Source organism: Colobus angolensis, unplaced genomic scaffold (assembly GCF_000951035.1).
Source record: "Colobus angolensis palliatus isolate OR3802 unplaced genomic scaffold, Cang.pa_1.0 Scaffold6, whole genome shotgun sequence".
Classification (NCBI taxonomy): domain Eukaryota; kingdom Metazoa; phylum Chordata; class Mammalia; order Primates; family Cercopithecidae; genus Colobus; species Colobus angolensis.
The window spans coordinates 24,838,481-24,859,176 of record NW_012119598.1 but is presented as its reverse complement, the minus strand read 5'-3'; positions in this window follow the sequence as shown (position 1 = coordinate 24,859,176).

Below are 20,696 nucleotides of genomic sequence, written 5' to 3'. Positions count from 1 at the left end.
AAAGTGCTGGGATTACAGGCTTGAGCCACCGTGCCCGGCCCATGATAACTTTTATTAGGTGTTACTTACTCTTGTCGGGTAGGTGAATCTCGCTAATCATGTGTTAAAGACAAACAAATGGGGTCCTAGGAAAAATTATAAATTTGAGATGAGAAGAGTAAAGACACAAATGAAGATTATTTTAAATTCTAGGAAGAATGATGACTATCTTGAGAATAGAAACAAAAGCAGCCTCTAGGTAAGCTATGAGTCAAGGCCTCTTTGTTCGATGAGGCACAGTCCTGCTGGTGGACAATTTTAACAAGTGTATCAGCTCCTGGGGAAATTCTTCATGTGATACAAGCTCTGTTATCCATCTAGTAAGTGCTATATTTTACTTTGTGTTCTAGTGTCCTTCTATCTACCTATCTATCTACCTACCTACCTACCTACCTATATGTATATATACACACACACCCCCGTGTGTGTATATATATGCATATATACATACATATGTATATATACATACATATATCTACACATATACATACATATATACACACATATACACACATATACATACATATATACACACATATACACATGTATACACACACATATATACACATACATATATAATACACACACACACATATTTTTTTTTTATTTTTTTGAGATGGAGTCTCACTCTGTCACCCAGGCTGGAGTGCAGTGGCACGATCTCAGTTCAGTGCAACCTCTGCCTCCGACGTTCAAGTGATTCTCCTGCCTCAGCCTCCCAAGTAGCCGGGATTACAGGCACCCGCCACCTCACCTGGGTAATTTTTGACTTCTATATTTTTAATACTAGTCCAACTGTCTCATTTATCCCTGTATCCACAGGACCCAGAAGAGCACTGGCACATGACAAGTGCTCAGTTAATACTTGTTAGTTACATTCTGAGTAAATTATGATTTGCAGTATTTGAAAGTTACTGATCATTTCTTTCTCAGAAGGGAGATTCATACACTTGATTCTAAACTATTAAAGTATATGTAGGAAGAAAGCCATTTTGTACAAAGTGTTGATCCTGACCCAGGTTTTCTGATTACAACTCCCTACTCACAAACACTTTCCATAACAGGGAACATCAGAAGCAACAAGAGAGAAAAGAAAATAAATTACTCTTACTTTGCTGTACCTCACTTTTCTCCATTTACCTCAACTCAAATGGCCTCTGGAATTCTCTCATTATTTGGAATATATATCACAATACCATTGTATCAAATATGCGATGTCTTATAATATTCAAATTAGTACTAGTGAATAGTTGAACCACAGCTCCTGAAAATGATTGAATGGATTTCCTCACAGTAAAGTGTTTCTTCTTAGATTTGCCAAAATCAAAAACCTTTGTGCCTATACCAAAACGGTTCCAGTATTCTGTCATGCTCTACCTTCCTCTCAATCTCCATTGTCATGGCCATCATCCACCTCTGTGGATCACTGCAGTGGTCTCCCCACCTCCACTTTCTCCCCTCCCATCCACACCCTTGTCTGCTTCTGTTGTAAACTTTCCAACCTTGAATCTGACTTTGTTGTTTACCTGCTTCAAATTCTTCAATGACTTTCCATCATCTGCAGAAGAAAATCTGAGTCCTGGCCCTGGTGTCTGCTGTTACCTCATTTCTTAGCCTTTAGATTTTACCTTGCTGTGACTACTCATCTACTCATTTCCATACTTTTCCCTTGGCCTACATTTTCTCTTTGTTCTGTCTGACAAACTCCTATACCATTTTGAAATCTCATCTTAAGTGCTCAATCAAATTAACCTGTTTTTTTGTTTGTTTTTTGTTTTTTTTTCTGAGACGGAATCTTGCTCTGTCACCCAGGCTGGATTGCAGTGGCACGATCTCGGCTCACCACACCTCTACCTCCCAGGTTCAAGCGCTTCTCCTGTCTCAGCCTCTTGAGTCACTGGGATTACAGGAGTGTGCCACCACGCCCGGCTAATTTTTTTGTATGTTTAGTAGAGACAGGGTTTCACCATGTTAGGCTGGTCTTGAGCTCCTGACCTCATGATCCGCCTGCCTCAGCCTCCCAAAGTGCTAGATTACAGGTGTGAGCCACCGCACCCAGCCCAAATTAACCTTTATAAGTCCCTACTGTCTGTAGCTAGACATTCCTTTCTACTTTACTGTGGTTCTGATGAAATTAGACATAGCACCACTGTAAAAATATGTGATGTTGAAATGATTTGTATCCTTATCTGTGACCCCTTCCAAACTGTGAGCTCTTTGGGAGTCTGTATTCTATATTTTCATATTGCTAGCATTTAGCAGAACCCTTGAAACAGAGCAGGAGTTGAATGAATGTTTGTTAAATGAACGAATGAGTGACTATCTTCTACCTCTTCTTACAATAAAAATCCATCTTACAGATTTTTACAATTGACAACCATCTTATAGTTATGGGCTGTAATTCATCTTCAGTTCGGGAAGTTACTGAGAATAAGTATGTCTCTTTCTGAAAATGAAAATTTACTGTAATTAACAATAGTAAGGAGAAATGATGTGTTCTCTTCCCATTCCTTCCTTTCTCTTGCCCAAAGCAGCCCCCTTTGGTTCAGGAAAAGACATTATCCCTTCAAGGTGACTGGGCCTCTGACCCTGCTTCACGGCTATCCAAGAGGCTATTAGGAGCAGGAAGAAATCAAAGAAAACTGTATTATTGTACCAGGATGTTTAAAGAGGAAGGGTAAAGAAAGCAGCAGGCCAAGCATGAGACTGCTAATCATTAGACCCTGGTTTGGGCTGTTAAACCAACAGAGTAAGATTCCCCAGTGGTTTGTCCTCATAGCAGTTTTCTTCCAGCTCTGGAGTAAATGCAGATTTGTGAAGTGAGAAGGGCTTGAAAAAGACAGCCTGAGAGTGACACCAGATTTTGTGGTTTCTCTTAGACTATATTTTACTCATATTTCTTAATTTTCTCATTTTCTGTTTTAGATGTGTTAAATTGGATGGCAGAAATAAGTCACTGGAACAAAATGCTTGAGAAAGAACCTGCTCTGCTCCCTACTTTCTTAAAAATACACTCACATGTTCTCCCATATACCAAAACAATTATTCTAGATTGGAGATATTTAAGGATTCACACTTACGTAAAGGTACTACAATTTTATGATTTTCCCTTTGGGACGATTTGGGGATGGGCAGTCTGATGTATCACTGAACATATTATGTTACCTTTTACTGAGTCACAAATTTGCTCATGGTGGCTTACATTGGAGCAAGATGGATATATACTCTTTCAGCTGACCAAATTGCCTGGAATATGTAGAGCAGAAACCTATCAGTTATCTTATAATTAAAGTTGAAACTTGGCTGCTGGCTCACTGCCTTCTGGGTGAGCTAATCTGTGCCTGAATGCTGTACACCCTGCTATAAATGATAGTCCTCAAGGCTGCCTATATATTAGCTCAGCCTAGTCTCCATTTCCAAGTTATTATTTCTTGGTGTCTTCTGGGTTAAATTAAGCCTGTTTGTCTACTGCTCCTGAGGTAAGTTAACTTTATGGGTCATGCATTTCCTTCCAGGCACCCGGCCAGAGGTGTCATGTATAAAGGATGAAAGACTATAAATGAAGACGGGTGTGCGGGTGAGAAGGAGTGAATCTCAGAGTTTTTGGCAGATGCGAGTCCAGGATTTTTAAGGACATGAGTAATTCTGTGTCTTTTAAAGGGCAACCTATAAACACAGAAGTTTCTGGTGAATAGATATAAGTAGAATTCAAGGATAAAACTCACGAAGAGCAAGCCATGATTTGTTGCCTTCATAGAATAAGGTCAGCATGATTTCACTGTCGCCCTGAGTAAATGCATTTCTTAAGAATCATCTACTATGTCTTGGGATTTGAAAGAATATCGTTCCCAGAGGTCATGCACAGGATTTTAGGGAATTAATGCAGTAGGACAATGAAGCTAAATTATGATGAGTTTTTCTTAATTATCACAGTTACTCTTTAATGTTAGTATTATTGCTTTAATTTCATGCATGAGAAATTAAACGCCAGATAGACAAAGTGACTTGCCCACAGCAAATAAGTGGCAGGCCCAGAATTCAAATTCTATTCTGCACATTCCCAAAGCCAAATTATTTATGCCACATTGTTAATCTTTGCTTGACTAAAAGGAACTTGCCCCTCAAGTCGCTTACTCTGGTTTCAATGGTAATCTCCATGCCTGGGTGAAATATGTTATTGGCTACAGTCTCCAAATTATTAATTCCATCAGTGTCCCCACTATTGGCTCTATCACTCTGTTCTTCTCTGATGACAGGCTCCAAATCATTCTTTGGGTGAAGTTAAAGAAGTTGGCAGTCGTGTACATGAAGCAGAGATTGGCCATGTTTGGCTACCCATTTTTTGTCCAATCCAACCACAAAGTCATGGAGTTAAGCCAATGGTTCAACTGTGGCTTAGAATGAAAATAACCCATGAAACAAACAAAAACCTCATGCCAGCTCCTCTCCCCAATAAAGACCAAGATAGATTCTGATTTATTCTGGAGTATATGCTGAACATCAGTATTTTTTAAGTGTTCTAATAGTTCCAAAATGCATCCAGTGTTGAAAAATGAATTTTCCCATCTCAGTGTAAGTACTACATCTTATTCCAAAGCAACCATATTGATAGATAAAATGGGGTAAAAAATGTAAAAAGATTGTTTTTAGCTCAAAGAGAAATTTTTAAAAACCATGATATAAAAGTCAATTGTTTCCTAAAAAATGAAGAAAGCAAGATTGTGAACATTTTATTCAATTCAATAAACATCTGTAGGTGCCACAGAAGATACAACACCCAACAAGGCTCTCTTTTCTTTAAAAAATGTAGAAATCTAGTCAAGGTGATACAATGTGCACATAAACAGCTGCACTTCTGTATAAATATTGTCAAGCTTGTGAATAATTCTTCCATGGATTAAAAATGGACAACTATATTGTTCAAAGGAGAAGAAATGGAATGTGAAAAGGATTGGGAGTACTAGGAAGTAAAGTGTATGGAGAAAAGGCAGGTAGAGCAGCATGAATGGACTACAGGGAGCAAAGAAGAGAATGGTGGGAGATGAGAGCAGAAAAGGGGAAGAAGTAGTGTGCCAAGCATTGCCTTGTATCTTCACTTTCATATTTATCTCCAAAGATGCACAGATTTCTTTCTCTTCCCTTCATTTATTCTCATTTTCCTCCTTTCCATCTTGTCTCTTACTCTTTTTGATTTTCTATAATAATTAGATTATTAACATTGATAATAATGATAATTTTTATTTTTGTTGTTCTAAATGCCACTAGCTATTTTAAGAACTTCATATAAATTATCTCATCACATTGAATCATTACAACAATTCTAAAAAGCATACTAAGTTAACATACTGTATATGTTAATATGTAGTATTTGTAATGTTATATACAAGAAAACAGAGACTCAGGGACATAAAACTAATGAGTAGAATTAAGTAAGTAGAAAGCGGATCTTAGCCTTGAGCAAATATAAGGTATAGAACTTCAGAAGTTAAAGGTGAATTAAGAACTGTGTGTGTGCGTGTGTGTGTGTGTGGTGATGGTGATGGGAGGGGACCTCAGAACACTGCTTTGCCATTGGGATGCAAACCATTCTTCTTTCTTTGCTTCACTTCCCATCTGCCTTAGTTGGCCATAGTGCACATTAAAACATGGAGCTGGGATGAACTCCAGCTTTTATAGATTGCAAGTCAGTTTCATATTTGACACTTGATATTAGAGTACATCTCTTTTCATTGTATCTGAAAGGAAGAACAGCAAATTTTACTCTTTATGGGTGACAATTAATAGAGAAGAATATAGTTGGCCCTGGATCCACAAGTTCTGTGTCCACAGATTCAACCAGCTGTGGATCTAAAATATTCATTTAAAATAATAATAATAATAAATACAATAATAATAATGCAAATAAAAATGCCATATAACAGCTGTCTATGTAGCATTTACATTATATTAGGTATTATAAGTAATCTAGAGATGATTAAAAGTATATGGAAGAATGTGCAAAGGTTACATGCAAATATTATGCCATTTTATATTGGAAACTCAAGCATCCATGGATTTTGTTATCTGTAGGGGTCCTAAAACCAATAATGAGAGACAACTGTAACTGAAAATACATTGAGATAAAGTAGATGCCAATAAATAGTTGACAAATTATTTTACAGGTTTTAAAGAGGAAAGAGTTTGGGGAAAAGCTAACAGTCACTTATCTAGACAGGGAGTTAAGATGTGTCCTTCTAAGTCAGAAAGCCCTAGAGCTGCATCCCAGCTCCACCACTTACTAGCTGTTCGGCCTTTGAGAAACTAAATACTCAAGCTCACTAAACTGTATTTGTTTTCATCTGCAACATGAAGATTCAATGGACTAAATTGACTTTTCCGAGCATTGTGCCATAAGACCTCCAATAACATCCAACCACAAAGGAGCTCGATGAAGCAGGGCACCTCTTATTTCATAGCCAAAATATAAGGTAAGAAAATAACAAATTCTACCTTTTATTTGTGGCAATGAATAGAGAAGAATAATTTGAAAATATGTTCAGATAAGTTACACACTAATAAATGGTTGAGAATTTGTTTTATTTGGTTTTGAAGAGGTCCTGACTGATAGTGTAAATTCTCTGTGGATTACAGTCCTAAGGAGGTTCTAGGAAAAAATAGTGTTTGCTTTTCTAAAAAAAGGAATTTGACAAAATGCCCTGAAAATACCCATGAAACTGTTATAACCCTAGACCTCTGGTTGATTAACTCCAAAAGCCCTCAAGAATTAATGTGCCATTCGGGTTTCTAGATAACTCAAGTGTGGAACAATTTTACAAAGATAGATGGGTCATACAAAATGATCCTTTATTTTGACTGCCTTATATGTTTATAATTCTCTATAGTTTACAAAAGGCCTACATATACATTATTTAATCTCTCCAAAATTCCCATTAGAGAGGCAAGGAGTTATTGGTATATATTTTTCAAATGAAAAGAGATTAAGGGAGGTTAAAAGGTCTTTGTAAAGTGGCTCAGTATCTATCTAAATGAATCAAACAAGAACCTTTCTCATGGTATGGAAACTATTTTTTAAAAATATAACTTTACAGATTACAAATAAAAAACCATACATACTTATTTTACTAGGATTTTTGCTAAACACTGTAAATAAGAAGCAGGTTAATTCACCTCAGATCAATTATTTGAGAATCAGTTTGCCAAATGACTGATTTGCTGATTTTTAAAAATCAAATAAATTAATAGAACTTTTCACCTAAATCAGGGGTGTACAATCTTTTGGCTTCCCTGGGTCACATTGGAAGAAGAAAAATTGTTTTGGGCCACATATAAAATATACTAACACTAATGATAGCTGATGAGCTAAAAAAAAAAGTCACAAAAATCTCATAATGTTTTAAGAAAATTAAAAAATTTGTGTCGGTCCCCATTCAAAACTGTCCTGTGTCGCGGGCCTCAAGTTTGACAAGCTTTACCTAAATCTTTAAGGGGAGGAATAAAGGAAAAATATAAAATACATCTTAAAATATTAACAATAATGATATTTATGTGCTGCTAGAGACATGGATCAAAGGATTGTAAAAAAAAAAAAAAAATGTAAACATTGTTCGACAGAATTCCATTAAAAAGTTTCCCACATCAAATCCTATATTTCCTGCTTAGATTTCAACATTTTTAGGAGATAGACATATTTCAGTTATTTCTAGTAAATTAAAATTTAATAAAACTATGAAGTACATAATTGATATTTACACATATTTGAAAAAAATTAGAATTTTTAGTCAAATGCAGTGTAAATTAAAATTTTCAACAGATTAACTTAATACTCTGGGAATACAATAAGTGTGCTTAGACTCCTCTTTCATGGCCCTAACAGTCTAGTAGGAGAGGTAGGGTTTAATCACATAATTACACTCAGGAATGTATAAGGATAAGGGCCAAAAAGAAAGTAACAAAAGAACATGAAAAGAAAAGAGGATCAAAGAAGATTTCTCTGCACAAAGGCTGCACAAAGGACAGAAGTGGAAGTCTGAAGGTTGTGTGAAAGTTAATTGAGGAAATCTGAAAATACATCTATAGCATAATTTTAGCCACTTTTAACATTAAATTAACAGTATCTGGAAATATCCATGCTACAGTTACTCATATTACAACAAATGTGAGTCTTTTCTCTGTGCCAAAGCCATGTTCTTTTTTATTTACTTTTTATGTAGGAACTTTAAACGTTAAGTTTACTAATCACGTTAGAAATTATTTGCAGTTCAGCCTGTAGATTTTTTAGAGTGTCGTGGTTGTCTGTTTAGCTGGGCTTCAGTTAAGGTAAAAAGCAGATTGAACATGTCTGGCTGACTGAATTAGATTGTGACATTTGATAATAACCAGCTCAACCCCTGATTTCTTAACACCATACTCACACTTCATAACTTCTCTATATTCTTGCCTCTCATTGAAAAAACAGGATTAAATATGTTTTTCCTTCTAACTGTGTAAATATATCAAAATAATACAACACAAAATATAGAAAATCAAAGCTTTATAAGAATGGTAACAACCATGTAACCCATACAAAATTCTGTCTTTAATATTCAAATTCTCAGATCTTTAAATGGTGAAAAGGATTCTAACTTTTAAAAAATAAATGTTCTTTTATTTTCCTGAATTCCAAAAATCCAAAACAAAAAAGAATAATGGTGCCCCAAGTATATTATTAAACTGTACTATTTGGCAGACCTGCTGGTTTTCTTTTTAATCTTTTCTTGAAGCTAAATTGTCTTTAAAATAATCATCTTTTCACTGGCAAAATTAGTGTTCACTGGAATTTGCATATTTTAGACTCTCGTAGTATAGGTACAATACATTTTTCTCTGGGAGATGTTAGCATAATAAAATATATTGTGTTAAAATTGTTATGCTATTATTTTATAAAATCGCTTTGGTTTTGCTTTTATTCTGTAGATGTTTAGTATTTATAAATGTTTCTTTGAAGGAAATGAAATGATAACTTTTTCATCATTATGAGGCTGAAATTTTAAATTCTCAACAAGACTATCAATTTGTGACATATCTCTTGAGTTTTGCCTCATATTGAAGTTTGAAATTTTATAAAGAATATTTATATCAGGTATAACTCCCCAATGCCTGATATAAATATTCTTTATAAAATTTCAAACTTCAATATGAGGCAAAACTCAAGAGATATAAATGATGAATTGATGGGTGCTGACGAGTTGATGGGTGCAGCACACCAACATGGCACAAGTATACATATGTAACAAACCTGCACGTTATGCACATGTACCCTAGAACTTAAAGTATAATAAAAAAAAAAAAAGAATATTAATAGCACAACCACCAGAATGCCCAGAGCTTCTTGTTAGCACTAGTCAGCAATTGTTAATTATTTAGGAGAGAGAGCATGCATTAAAAGAGAAACCTGCTTTATAAATGCAGAAATGTTAGTTATAAGTAAAGGAGATCAGTGTGAATTGCTGGAAGACTGATTTTAAAAAGACAGGACTATATATATTGAATAATATTGTAATATTTTTACTACTGTTGGAATCATTTAACAAAAGTGTGCCATAAAAATCTCACCACAGAATCAAGATGCTAATGTTATACCTCATTTATTGCCAGTGTATTCAGTGACATTTTATAATGTACATCTGTCAGCCAGAGATATAAATGAATGAGGTGAACCATACAATTTACCCTCAGGAAGTTTCATTAGAGCCCCCAAAGTATGATATTTATGAGGTCAGAATCAATTAATCAGATAGCTGTATTTGCTTTTCAGCTCAGCAGGCTCTCTGCCCCACCAAACTGTTGCATTCAAAAATCTTTCATATTTGGCAAAAGAGTGAGTTTGTATGTGCTGTATGAAAGCTATTTTGTAAATCAATTACTATAGTAACACAGGATGTATTCAGTAGTAATTCACGGTCTAAGTGGAGAGAATGTAAAATATGTTCTTATCAGAAAGGTTTTATCACAGTAGGAGTCCTAAATATTCTTTATGAGCTACAGTGGTCTTACCTATTCCACAGTTTACTGAATGAAAGGCAATTATGACAGAAATACAGGCTTGTGCTTGTTCCACATGGTAATTCAAACATTGGTTATAGTAGAGTCATAGGAGATGGTGCCAGAAGCAGAGAACATATTGCTGTCAAAAACAATTCAAGCGCTCACTGGGAAGAAATGGACAAGGACCAGAAGAATTCTATAGTAGAAATGGCTACTATTCTGTTAAAGAAGGGGCAAGTGTAGTTAACCTCAGAGAATGTAATAAATGACAGTTGCTGTGTTACTCACAGTGAGCTTCTCACTTCTCTGCCCAGAAAGCGGTCTCAGAGCAATTTTAGAAATGGATGATGAGTCAGAGGAATTGTGATGGTAAAAATATAATCTTTCCTTTTTATTTTTTGCATTAAGGAAGAAAGAATGGAGACCATGAGGGTTGGTACTCCATTAATAAAAATTCGGGTGATCATTCTTTTCTATCATGCAGCACAGTGGATAGACATAGGAAATTATGGCAAAGGATTGTAGCTAACCCAAAAATTTAGTTCAGGAGATAATATACAAATTTTATCAAGCCCATGAATTTACAGTAAACTCTTATTTGCCCAGGCAAGTTGTAGATATTGTGTGTATGTATGCAGAGGTGTCTATTTGTGTAGACTTGGTAACTGAATACAGTAAGTCAGTGGACATGTGGATGTCTACAATATTCTATAAATGAACTCTGCTCAAATAACCCAGGCAAGCTGAGCTGCTTTATAATCCACTCAACATGCTATTGCATTAACAAAGCCAACACAAGTGACTTACTAAGACAGCAAAATAATAGTATTTTTACTTAATTTTCTTCTGAATCCAGCTAAAAGCAGTAAAAGAAAAAAAAAGTATCCTCCTTTAACAAAACTGGGAAACCATTAATATAGTTGCTATTATAGAATGTAAATTTCATGAAGAGAGAGATTTTTCCCATGTCTGGTTCACTTATCATACCTCTAGCATTTACAGCAGTGATCAGTGAACATCTATCAAAAAAATGAACTATAGTTTTGAGTGTATGCCCTTTTAACCTCATTGCCTTCAACCAAGTAGGAGAGAAATCTTTTTTTTTTTTTTTTTAGTTCTTTGCTTTCCCTTAATTCAAACTAGATCTCTGGGTCTCCACTTCCCAGAGTAAAAGAAGGACAAGTCCAAAATACAGAAAGAAACAAAGACAAAGCCAATCATAGTCTTTTCGGAGTCTGAGAACTCCTGTCCTGTTGACTCAAGTATACCAAGGGAGATTTCTGAAGGATCATTGAAGTATACCAATTTGTTTTTTTTTTTTGAGATGAAGTCTTGCTCTGTCGCCCAGGCTGGAGTGCAGTGGTGAGATCTTGGCTCACTGCAAGCTTTGCCTCCCAGGTTCATGCCATTCTCCTGCCTCAGCCTCCCAAGTAGCTGGGACTACAGGCACCCGCCACCATGCCTGGCTAATTTTTTGTATTTTCAGTAGAGACAGGATTTCACTGTGTTAGCCAGGATGGTCTTGATCTCCTGACCTCGCCATCTGCCTGCTTCGGCCTCCCAAAGTGCTGGGATTACAGGTATGAGCCACCGTGCCCAGCCAAAATATACATAATTTTTATCTGATATGATGAATTCAACATCCTGCCTCACTTAAATGGAGAACTACTCTGAAATACCCAAGGTTGGACAAATGCCTATACATGCAACAATCAAGTTTCACCCAAACTAGATGGCATGAGTTCAAAGTTCCTAATAAATCACTTTTTGATAAAAATGGCAATGTTCAGGGATTTAAGGCTAGCTCCTGAAGCACCCCACACTTTCTTACATACAGACAACATTAGGAAAGGAGGCTCTGAATGAGGCAAGCCCACTGTACAGGGCTGTCAGCCTTGCAGAGTTGAAGAGAGATCCTGAGAACCAATCAACTTGGCACTGCTGACACGGAGAAGCTGAAAAGAAATAGTTAAGTGACAAATCAGTGCGCTAGCTCCCTCTCTCTCTCTCTCTTGCTCTCTCTCTAACTCTGGAAGACGTCCTGATCACCACATCTGTCATAATTTGGAATGCAAGGTGAACTGAGTTAATGCCCATTCCCAGGACCTGAGTCCATTTAACAATTTGCACATGTGAGAAAACATAACATGATCTGAATCACCCTTTTTCCAGCCCCAGCTCATAGCTTCAGCTATTTCCACACGGAGGGGAAGCTTGGGTCCAAGTATCTCTGTTTTGAAATGTGCACACCAAATCATTTTTCTTAAAGTAATATATTCTGACCTCAAGGTGCTATGATTTTTTCTGAATATATTCAAGTTACTTGGCACAAAAATAATTGTTTTCAGAGATGTCGATATTTTACTAAAAAAGGAACATCAAACTTTTTTTTTATTTGATGCTACAATCCAAACTGTGGGGATATCTTGCCTAATAGGTAGTATTTGGATGCTTTTTACTTTTATAAGATGACTGTATGTTTTCTTTCTTCAGAAAGTAAGCATTTATCCCAGATCTGGCATATTTTTACTAAAGAAAAAATTTGTATGTTTACACTACAATATTTCACTGCTACAACATTCTGATTTTTGTTGTTGTTGTTGTTGCTTGGATACAAGCAGAAAGAAAGCTGGTGGCGGGTCACACATATCTGCGATTACCTGTAATGACAACAGTAGATGTTTAAATAAAATGTAAGTATAGAATTATAATTGAACTGACCTCAGTATCAAAATACTAATGACAAAGTAATAAAACAAGAAAATAAAACCAAACGGAAAGACAGTGAAGCTTAAAGGAGAAAACGTTTAGAGTCAGTATTTTACTATATTTTATATTTCATTGATGACTTTTATTAAGCAAAGGGAGGAAGTCCATACACAGTATTAGGCACATTTGCTTTCAAATTACCTGGTGTCCCCTGGGTTAGATGGCCATTTTCATTCCTTTGCAAATAGTAATATTTTCAGATAATACAGATAAAATCATCTTTATCTGTTTCCTTTGGGGTCAATTCTAGGATGCACTGGCTGAAAGTCAATGAGGAAAATAGAAAAATATATGCTTTTTGATGGAAAGGTTTGGTATGATGCAGTATATAGGAATGGTACTTGAAGGATACTAGACAAAGGAGATAGAAGTGGTGGTCAATAGAACAGAAAAACTGGATTGCCATATGTTCATATTAGCCAAGTTCAATAGGAAAACAAATTGAGAAAAAATAGTGGCAATTTTAAAATGTCAATATAAACTCATAACCTAAAGCAAATATTCTTCTTTCCTTTTGTAGGAAAGAAGTAATTGCCTTTCATACATCTCTATGGGGGTGTTGGAGCAGTGTTCCTAGACTTTCTGGAGTTACTCTGTTTACTGCAAGTACTCAATGAAAATTATTTTTATGCCCCTCTTGACCTCAGTTTTCAGGATTACTATCATTTACTAAGGCCACTATAACTCCTGGGAGAATAGCTAATCCCATGTCTCGAGGTATAACTGATAAAGATGGACCTGAAATATTATTTGTAAGAAAGCAAACATTTTCAGAGATGTTTGGGGTTTGTTGGAAAGGGCAAAAAGGCCAGCGTTTTTTAAAAGGCTGTTAGTGGCCAAGCTGTTAAAATTTGAGCATCAGAAAGATAAAAATTACAGTCAATTGGAACAAGCTAAGGTTGTTAAAGGAGCTGTATATTCATAATTGTGCTAAAATAGGAAAACTAACACACCATGTTAAAAAGTGTTTGTAACATACTTCAATTTCGAATATCACACACAGGAGAGGGTATGTATTATGTAACCCAAATGACATGTATTTTCCTTTGCAGTTTTAGTAAATCAAAGAACTATAAAATATAGAGATAGATTTTTAAATAGAAAAATGGAAATGCAGAAAGACATGCAAAAGATGTGGGAATTTTGCATAAAGTATTTTGCTCTTCCCATGTTTTCTGTAACGAGATCATCAGAGTTCCATCTTTGTAGACCAGTCTAGTAAGTTAAGCTTTTGTGACCCAGCTGGTGAAACTGTAGTAGTCCTTTATGAGACAAAATATAATAGTTCCATAAAACGTCCTGTGGTTGTTGGAAAATAAGAGTTTATATAGCAAACTGGGTTCAAGACCATGGCGTAGCTGGAACATAGCCTTCAGGGAAGGTGGATGCCATTGTTGCCCCTTTTGTAGGGAAGAAGTAATTGCCTTTCATGCATCTCTATGGGGGTGCTGGAGCAGTGTTCCTAAACAACAATCTCTGGCCACTGTAACCTCAAGAATTTTTCTAGAGGTTTGCTGGTTTGTGCATGTGTTGCAGCTGAGACTCTTTACAGGCAGACCATATAGAAAATTACAGGATATTCTGGGAGGGGGAGTGTGGTGGGACAGGGATGGAATGCTTATTATTCATTCCTACATTTTCTTCCATGTGAAAGGAACAAAACTCTTGCTAGAACATTCCTGACTTTATGCTTCAATTATTCCTTGTCTTGCACAGGTGGAACAGGGATGAGTTTGCTAAGATCATGCTATGGTTTGAATATGTTCCCCAAAGTTTGTGTTGAAACTCGATCCCCAGTGTGTACAATGTTGGGAAGCAGAGCCTAATAGGTGGTGTTTGGATCATGAGGGCACCACCCTAATGAATAGATTTATGCCATCATTGTGGAGGTGGGCTCATTATTGTGAGAGTGGGTTCCTTACATAAGGATGACTTTGACACCCTGTTGCTCTCTCTTTGTGCTTCCATTATGGGATGATGCAGTAAGAAGGCCCTCACCATCAAGATGGAGAAGCCAGCCTCTCCATCTTGACATCTCAGTCCTGAGAACTGTGAGGGAATAAATTCCTGTTTTTTTTTTAATAAATTACCCAGTCTCAAGTATTCTGCTCTTGCAGCACAAAACAATCCCAGAAGTAGAGCTGTTGCTATACCAAATACCTGAACATGAAGAAACGGCTTTGGAGCTGGGTAATGGGTAGAGTCTAGAAGAGTTTGGACCAGTGTGCTAGGAAAAGCCTGCATTGCCATAGATGGAACATTAAGGGTAATTCTGGTGAGAGCTCAGAAGAAAAGACAAGTTGGAGGGAAAGTATGGAACTTCTTAGAGATTACTGAAGTGATTGTCACCAGAATGTTGGTAGAAATATGGACCGTGAAGGCTGTTCTGTGGGGGTATCAGATGGAAATGAGGAATAAATTATTGAAAACGGGAGTAAAGACCATTCATATTACAAAAGGCAAGGAGTTTGGCTGAATACCCAAGGGCTTTTTGGAAAGAAGAATTTAAGGGGATAAAGTAGGATATCTGGTGAGAGAAGTTCCTTAGCAAAGTGAAGGTGCTGCATGACTTCTTTTCACCACGTATAGTAAACTGTGAGAAGAGAGAAATGATTGAAAGACAGAATTCATAATTAAAAGGGTAGCAGAATGTAAAGATTTGGAAAATTTGCATCATAGCTATATGCAGAACAAAAAAGCATGCAAGAGTACAGCTAAGCAACCTCTGATGAAGGGATTACTAGAGCTAGAAGGAAGCCAGGTGCTATGCATCAAGACAATTCAAAGCACTTCCAGGCTGCCCCTCTATCACAGGCTCAGCACGTTAGGACCTTGAGGGAAGAAAAAGGCTCATTTCCCAGAGCCTCTTCTTCATTCTGTTCCCCACATTCCAGTGCAGTGCTCCTTGGCCACCCCAGTTATGGCTCAAGAAGTCTCAGGTTTCACTTGAGCTACCACTCCAGAATGTTCAAGAGGTAAACCCACGTAGCATCTAATTCTGTGGGTGCAGACAATTCATAAACTTGGAGGCAGAACTACCTAGATTTCAAGGAATGTATGGAATATCTTGGGGACACAGAAACCTGTTTCAGGGGTGGAGTCACCCCAAGAGCCCACACTAGCGAAGTGGCCAGTGGAACTGTGGGGTAGGAGCCATGGAGAGAGAGAGTCTCCACTAGGACAATGCCTAGTGAAGCTGTGGAGGTAGGGCTATCACTGAGACACCAAAACTGTAGAGCTACTGGTGTGCAACACTGGCAATGTTGCAAGTAGGAGCCTTCAATTCATGAAAGCTGCTTTGTAGGCAAAGCCATGGGGGTGGGGCTAACTGAGGACTAGGGAGCCTAACCCCTGCCTCAGTGTGCTCAGGAGGTGGGGTACGGGGTCAAAATGATTATTCCAGAGTGTTAAGATTTAATGTTATTTGCCCTGTTGGGTTTTGGACTTACTAGGAACCAGTGACCCTTTTAGTCTTGCCTATTTCTCCCTTTTGGAATGGGAATGTCTATTCTATGCCTGTCCCACCATCATATTTTGGAAGTAGATGATGCATTTAATTTCATAGGCTCAGGGCTGAGAGGAAATCTGCTTCAGGATGAGTCGTACCTTGAGTCTCACCCATATCTGATCTCCATGAGACTTTGGACTTTAGATTTTTGAGTTGATGCTGGAACAAGTTAAGACTTTGGGGCCATTTGAAGGAAGTAAATGCATTTTACATGTGAAAAGGACATGCATTTTGAGGGCAAGAAGTAGAATTCTATGATTTTAATGTGTTCTCCAAAGTTTATACATTGGAATCTTGATCTTCAATGTGTTAGTGTTGGGAGGTGGGGCCTAACAGAAGGTGTTTGGATCATGAGGGCACCGCCCTTATGAATAAATTAATGTTATTATTGTAGGAATGGGTTTGTTATTTTGAAAATAGATTCTTTATAGAAGGATAAGTTTTGACCCCTTTTGCTCTCTCTCTCTCTTACTCTTTTTGGTCGCTTTGCCTTCTACCATGGGCTGACATAGCAAAAAGGCCCTGACCAGATGTCAGCCCCTTAATATTGGACTTTCAGGCCTCTAGAACTATGGGGAAATAAGTTTCTGTTCTTTATAAATTACCTAGTTTGTGGCATTTTGTGGTAGCAGCACAAAACAGACTAAGACAGTTTAGAAGGAGACAACAGGTATGAGAGGCCCAGCCCCCTTCTCTTGCATGCTACTTTGAAAAGCAGATTGCTAGTAAGGTTCAGGCGTTTTCTTTTTTCTTTTTTCTTTCTTTTTTTTTAGATGGAGTTTTGCTCTGTCACCAGGCTAGGTGCAGTGGTGCAATCTTGGCTTACTGCAATCTCCACCCCTGGGTTCAAGTGATTCTCTTGCCTCAGCCTCCCGGGTAGCTGGGATTACAGTCGCCTGTCACACACACCGCTAATTTTTTGTATTTTTGGTAGAGACAAGGTTTCACCATGTTGATCAGGTGAACTCCTGACCTCAGGTGATCTAACACCTGCCTCCCAAAGTGTTGATCTCCAGGCGTGAGCCACCACACCCAGCCTGATTCGGCTGTTTTCTGTTTCTTCAGGCTGCAAGTCTTGTCTGGGCTGCACCAACTCTCCTTCCTCGTGGAGGAGGTCTGCTCCAGGCCAGCCTTGCCTGTCACTGCATGGAAGTCTAATTTTGTGATTCTGATTAGTAAAGATACTCTTTTAAATGCAGAAATTATGTCCTACAGCCTATCCTTCATCAGTGGTACAGGGGATAGCACATTTCAACAACTATCGTGTACTTTTCACATTTTTCATTTCTGAAATTGCAAAATGTCTTACAGCCCATGAAGTATTAGATTTTTTGAAATATAGTATTTTGGTCTGTCATCTGTCAATTCTGTGTCTTACTTATTTCACCATTTCTTCATATCCTGAGTAGGAAAGAAGGCTGCTACTTATTGAGCTCTGAAGATTTCAACATGCATGTAAAATCTGAGTAAAATTCTAATGAGAGAATGCAAAGTGTAAACATGTGGAATATTTTTATTCCTACCTAGAGAACACTCCAAAGTAGGAACTACATTTCAACTTTCACATAGCAAGAAAGCTTGAATTTATTCTGACTTAGCAATGAAAACTACATTGGGAACACTGGAAGAAATCAGGCACAATTAGAAATAAGAAAAAGGAGTAGGTCTTATCTATGAGGTTTAAAAAGTATTGCTTCTCAGTGAAATGCCTGGGGCCTATTAAAAGTATTCTTCGACAGAATGAATTGGAGAGTTGATATTTCATGTAGTTCTATGTATTTAATTATAAAGCAATGATAAAAATATATCTTCTTTGAATATTAGCTTTAAAGTAATGTAGCAAAGTGATGTGGTTAAAAAGAAAGGCAAGAGGGACTTGCAGAGAAAAACTGCAATATACTCTTTTTTATGGAGAGATAATAAGAGTAAGAAGATACGTTCAGAGATTGAGTCATGTTGAATTGGGAAAATTGACTAGAAGTAAAATTCAGGCAAGGATTTGTTTTATAGATGGAATGAATGTTAGTGGAGATTACAAAAATTCAAAATCATGAAGAAATTCAGGGAAACTATACAGATCAGCTTCCTCTTGAGTAAAAATAGAGAGAAAAAAACCATAATAATACACCAAAAACCAAAAGCTGACATCAATGACAATCACCATCACCACCACCAAACCACAACAAAATAAGCAAGGAGAGAAACCAGCCAGTAAGGACAATAGGTTTACACTCTTCTGATCAAAACATTTTATTCATCAAAAAAACAGGCAAAGTTTTGGCAGATGAAGTTTTCAGCAGTGACTGCACTGGGAAGAATCCACAGGACTGTTGCCCTGGCAACAGGCTTCTTCCTCATGGTAATGCCATTACAGTGAAGAAAACCCATGCACACATTAATTAGAGGTGGTGTCAGACATGGTGTCCGTAAACTCCTCTGAGCAGAAGTCTGGGTCGGTATTCAGGAAGAATTTGTTCCACAGACAACGGGAGCAGTCATGAAGCAAAGAAACTGAATATGTATATAATGGCTAGCTTGAGTCCATACTGTCTTCCATAGACTCAGTCAAAATCACCACAACCCTGTTCAATTACATTGTTTTACCTCTTCTACTCGCTAGCATCTGTACCTACAAAGAAACTTGAACTGTGAAAACAAGATTTTGGCTCATTCACTCCGTTCAGGACCAGAGGGATGATCACAGTCTGCCTCTTTTTTTTTCCAGCAGGGCTGATTCTGCCAAAGAATTTCCTAAGGATAAGAGATTACACAGAAATATGTCTTGCTTAACTTTGAAGTTCCCAGAATGGATATGTCATGTATGTAATAGATAGTTAATGCATAGATAATGATTTGAATTAGCTGAGAGTAATCAGGCCAGGACTCTGAAGAATGGGCAACAGGGTTTATATATTTGATAGAATAGGAAGGAGGGTGGGGTAATACTTTATATGTTTTCAGACACAAGGACATGAATAACCGTGGAGGTAGAAAAAATGTCACTGATGAGAGCAGAAGGAAAAATTTCACTTGAGTGAAAGATATAAAGTACAGTCATATGCTGCAATCAATGATGAACCGCATATGCAACAGTGACTCCATAAGATTATAATACCATATTTTGGCTGGACGCAGTGGCTTACGCCTGTAATCCCAACACTTTGGGAGGCTGAGGAGGGCAGATCACCTGAGGTCAGGAGTTCGAGACCAGCATGGCCAACATGGTGAAACCCCGTCTCTACTAAAAATACAAAAATTAGCCAGGCATGGTGGTGGGCACCTGTAATCCAAGCTACTTGGGAGGCTGAGGCAGGAGAATTTCTTGAACCCAGGAGGCCGAGGTTGTAGTGAGCCAAGATCGCACCACTGCACTCCAAAAAAAAAAAAAAAAAAAAATCAATTAAAAAAACCCCATACTTTACTGTACCTTTCCTACGTTTAGATAAACAGATGCCATTATGTTAAAATTGCCTACAGTGTTCAGTAGACTAACATGCTCTACAGGTTTGTTGTCTAGGAGTAATAGGCTCTACCGTATAGCCTAAATGTGTAGTAGGCTACACCATCTAGGTTTGTGTAAGTACACTCTATTACATTGGCACAACAACGAAATTGCCTCACGATGCGTTTCTCAGAACGTCTTCTTGTCCTAAATGATGTATGACTGTGTGTGCATGTAGCTCTGCCTACCTTGCTCTTTAATGAGGACCGGCTTACTCTGGTTGGGTAAATTTACTATGTTTAAATTAGCATGTCATCATTTTGGAGGAACAGGTGATCAGTAGTCAATGAGCTTTATTTAGGCAAGATTGTAGGCTTTCTAGGTTGAACAAACAGGCAAGACTATACTGTAGACAATGGAATTTGTAGGCATGTAGTACTAGCATTATATAGCCTATTATATAATAGCATTTTTTGGAAACATGAATTTTCAGCTAAATGGCCACGTTTGTTTTTAGGCAAAACAAGTTATTGGGAAAAAAACTAGAAAGAAGGATGATTCTTATCCTTTGGACACATAATTATATGGGAAAGATGTGATCTTTTAGATGTTTTTTTCATTCTATAGTGGTCTCTGATAGGTCTCTGATAGGCCAATTCCTTTCCCCTCACTTTGATGCTTTGCTGGCCACCATGAAGGTTGGTCAGCAGGATTTAGAAAACACAATATTTGCTGTAACAGGGGTTAATGCCACCACAGGGTGTTGTGAAGATGTTCAACTCTGAAATTGTTGGCATCCTAGAGAAACTGAACACTAATGTTGGCAAGAGGGGCAAAGGGCAAGTGAAATAAGATGAAAAACTGGAACCATGGAACTAGTACATGTGGGCACTTGGAAAGGTAACAATAGGGTGG